The sequence below is a fragment of the Mercenaria mercenaria genome, chromosome 14, assembly GCF_021730395.1.
Source record: "Mercenaria mercenaria strain notata chromosome 14, MADL_Memer_1, whole genome shotgun sequence".
NCBI lineage: Eukaryota > Metazoa > Mollusca > Bivalvia > Venerida > Veneridae > Mercenaria > Mercenaria mercenaria.
In genome coordinates this window covers 7,248,860-7,253,857 of record NC_069374.1, presented here as the reverse complement: position 1 = coordinate 7,253,857, position 4,998 = coordinate 7,248,860, and positions in this window count along the sequence as shown.

The window sequence follows — 4,998 nt, the reverse complement described above, 5'->3', positions numbered from 1 at the left end:
AAGGTTAACGAAAAGATATAGAATTCGGTTCCAAGGCAACATTTCAAAACATCCATTTTGCATACGCTTTCCTCGTTTGTATATTGTAAAACTTAAAGGCTTTCCGATTGAGAAATAGACAAAGTATAAACAATGAATGCATTTGCATGCAGGTATTCACCGTTATTTGGTATGTATATGTACGTTGGTTTTAGCAAGGTGCTATGTCACAACAATATTTAATAAGAATGATTCTGCATTAAAAAAAATTCAAAACTCTTTTAATATTCTGAGAATTATCGTATATAAGCATACATTATGTATTAAATCAAAAAGTCATCAATGGGTATAAAGGTGAATAATGTAAATGTGCTGAATGCTTTAATCGTACAAACAGTGAAATTGAACGGTACTCACTTAGTATATTTATTAACTTCAGCTACATTTGATGAGAATACTTTGCCTAACAACAGCATTATCATTCGAGAGTATAATCAATATGGAAACCTCACGTTCGTTTACCATCATTTACCATCTTTTAAGCATACTGATAAAATTCAATTTTATTCCCCTGTGTAATCCTACAAAATTTGTAAATGTAGTTTCATTTTATGATGAAAGTTAGATTTATACTTATCTGTAACGTTTTCATGGGAAGGAATCTCTCCAAATGATTACAATTTATCAATACTGGCTTCTTTGAATCTCAACTCTAATGGGCTTTTTTCAAGACATTAAAGACGAATATGAGAATTTGTGGAAGTACATTTTAGAAAGTATAAGTTTTGTGATGCCATTTTCTATTTAGGAAAATGTATATATATGCATGCATTATCATCCAATATATGTATTCAAACGCTGTTGGAATTTCGATAAATGTGTTGAAATATAGGTACTATTTCGACTTTTCCGAGAAGTGATGATATTAAAACAAAATGCGAGCAACTAAATCAATTTCCTTGAATCTAATATATTAGGTTTGAGCACCCGTTAATATGTATAGCAATTTAAAACTCTCAAATGACTGTTTCGTATTTGTTGTTGTATGTGTTGATTATTTTGTTGTTCTTAGAATTCGTTTGAGGTCGCTTGTCTTTTTTTGTTTGAAGTCATATGTTCATAGCCCGATATTGTTAGATTTTTCTTTTGTACTTATCCTATTTGTAATTTAGAAGATGTTGCTGTAAGGACTGAGGCCTGGAATTTATAAATATGAAGTATGTTTTATGAAAGTATTGACCAGAATTTCATCGCCTGTATTTCTGATAAGTTATGTAGCAAACTTTTTGCGATATTGCAAATGATATATCAGATCTATTTATGAAATGTTCTGAAGTAATGTCACAAGGAATGGGAAAAGCAAAAAAGAATATATAAAAGCAGATAACTGCTTGCTCTATCGCCTCTAATTGATGTTATTTTACGCAAGCAATTGCATTGAAAATTTATCATCTTTGCTATTCTTATTATACTTAAAAGACCTACTCAGCTATTTTGCAAATTACTTGAATTTTGTACGACTGCATGCTAATGATAAGGTTATTGTTGCAGAAGCAACAAATCTTGAATCAGCTACAAATGTATATACATCATATTGTGAAGAATGGCTGATTATTTAAAAAATAGCACCTGCAGACCAAGACCCTGTAAATTGATTCAGAGTAAAAATATTTATGAGTTCTTGTAGTAGAAGTGGTTCGTTTTATAAAGCAAAGCTATGTACAGCCTTATAAAAAGGCTTTCTATGTCTTTCTATAGATTTACAAACAGAGCTGTTATCGAAGGTGGTCAAACCTATTTATAATAAGGTTGTGAAAAAATGGGCGGTGGAAATACTGATGTTATTGAACTAGATCAACTAAAATTTCTGAAGCATATACTACACTAAAAAACTCTACACCAAATGTTATTGTCTATGGCAAAACTGATGCAAATTAAAATTGAAATAAAAAAGAACAATATCCTTTTAAAAGTTTAGATCAAAACTATCACATTATTATTAATATTTGAAATGTGTCAAACATAAAGATACTCTCTCGCATAAATATAAACTTCTTTTCATCAGTATGCTTAATTGTGACCTTGTTTTATTATAAGATTCTTTCACTGGTTGTAGGTGCAGATGGGAATTTCCGGCCTCGAGGGTAACTGTTTAGGCGGTAACGAGGTTCCTACCGAGTTACCGCATAAACAGTTACCCGAGAGCCGGATATTCCCATCTGCACCTATAACCAGTGACAGAATCTTTTTCTTGCATACCGATATCAAGATATTATAATAAAAATAAAATCAGTCGAACGGCTTTCTTTTTAGAACTATTTCTTATAGAAGCGTATTTAAACAAAGCGCGGGAAATCAACGTCCGTAAACAGGAAAGACGTCATGACGTTTCAAAGACAAATAACAATGTTTAGTTCCGGTTTTGTTTTATCAGTTCCAGCGTAACGTTATGAATATTTTATAAAATAACGTGTTTTGAATCGAGAAATATACTATCAGGAACAAAGAGGAACTATCAAGGTATTGGATTTTTATTCCGTTTTACGAAATAAAATATAAATAACTACATAAATCTTCCACATATATATAGTTCGTAATACGTCATTTAAAGCACGAGAGTCATCTTACACCCCGGGGTGTAAGATAAATTTTTCCAGCACCGGTAAAAATACTGGAAATCCCCGTCTGGTATGCAAGAAATATTGTTCTATATTTATAGCTGACTTTTTTTATCAATGTCAATGATTTCATTTCACCCCACTTACGTTTAATATTTAACATAATTTATGAATCTGAAATATACCCAGAATCATGGTCTAAGGGTATAATTGTACCTGTATACAAGAAAGGTGATGTAAATATTGCTTCGAATTACAAGGGTACAACCATAAAAATGTTACTGCTAAAGTGTTTTCACTGTTTTAAGAAATAGGATCAATATGTGGTGTGAAAATGAAATTGTTTATATAGATTCGCAGTATGGATTTCGTGATAATTGATCTACAGCTGACGCTGTTTTTTTCTATAACATTCAATAATCAAAAAAAAAATTATCTTAACGGGATAAATTATGGTGTATATATGGTTCTGAAATTTGGGGCGTGTACAACTACCCCTGTATCCCACGCTAGACATTTTTCATATGGCAGGACCAACTCTTTCAAATTAAAAAAGAAAATGTTTTCTGTTGACCGCTTTTAAACTTTGGATTGCATGTGATAATCAAGCAGGGCATTTCAAATAGAAAATATACAGAAATGTACATACACATGCACAACACGCTATTTTCGTCTGCAGATTTTTCTTTCATATGAGCCTCGTCTTAAAGTCGTGAAATTATGAAACATACAGATGAATATAAGTTCATTATTAAAAAGGAAATTTGATTTATAATTCTAATTAGATTTTCGTTATTTCTATTTCTTCGAAGTAATTGACTGAAAACATGTCATCAAAATAAACGTTGGCTAATTGAAAAGTTTAAACTTAGTAGATAGTATTCCTTTATTTCTTCCAAAGAACTTGATTATTTGTAATAACCCATATACCAAGTTTAAACTCCTAGTAAATATTAAATTTAATGTGTAATTTTTGGTAATTTCTAATTTAATGAGATTTAATAACACCACAGAGAAACGTTCTACAGGGGCTGATAAATCGCGAAGACCTGTCAAATGATTTTTAATCTTAAAATAACGCGGGAATGGAATTTACCTTTATTATTATTGAAGATCTGTTATTAATACAGGCAATATTGCCACTACTTTGAATTAACCTTTACCCTGCTAAATTTCTATAATGAACTTGTCCATCTTTCAAATATAACGGCTATAAGTCAATTGAATTTCAAAGTTCCAAAAATGTATGTGTACCTTTAAGAGCTGTCCCCACTCCCCCACGCTTCCCTTACTAAGTTGACATCCTCTACAAAATACATTATCTTCGATTAGTACGTCACTCAACGATAATGCGTGGCTTCGAGCATGTTTGATTTAATTGATCCTGACTGACTAATCACAAAAAGACTGTATCAACACCTCGTCTACACTCATATGGTAAGTGTTGTGTATTTGGATAAAAGATCGGGATAGAAAGATCTTCAACGTATTTGTCCCAAATCCTAATGTTTACGGCTGTGGTATTTTATAGTGCATGTGTGCTGATCATGATAGCTTCAGCACTAGAGACGTGACTATTTCATTGCTAGAGTTTATCATTTTATACTTCATTTCATGAGAATATTTCGTACAAAATGCCATGATATTTTAATTGTATTCTCTAATAATACTGTAAAATAAAATCACGGCCGTGTACTATTTAATCAGAACTCGTCATTTATTTTTAAAGTCCGAAGCGACGGGGAACACGTACTCATTTTATATCTAAGACAGACAGTTTAAATTTAGCCCTCTTTTCATCATGATTAAAAGATAAGATTGTTTTATCAGCGTTTTATTTAACGACCAGTGTAAGGACGTATTCATGTCCTACTAAAAATAAATATACAATAATTGCAATTAACGTAACTAATACACAAATAGTAAAATTTCGATGTCCGGTGACCCCATTGTTTTGGTATCTGTCTACTGAACAAGAATAAGTAAATAAGATTAACATCATTTAAGCACGAATCACTACAGTCATGTTTTGACTGCGAAATGCTAAATCACTGGATTTCTGTTGAAGTATTATTGAAAACTATACTTTAAAAAGATAAAATTTCTATTACACTATTTTTATCAGATCATTGACTTATTAGTTGTGCTTTTAGCTTTGACACTCTATGTAGTGAAGGGAGCAGTGAATTTACTTCGAATGATCAAGGAGAGAATATTGATTACAAATTTGTTTGGAATAATGAATTTAGAGCAGATTTCCTTACTCAGTAATGAACAGCATAATATATATAATATTTCCAAACAAATAAAACCCGTTATTTCTCCTGTCAAGACAAATTGTGTATACTTTTTGATTACAGATAGGCAAAAATACCAAATGTAAAACTAGGTGGAACTCAAA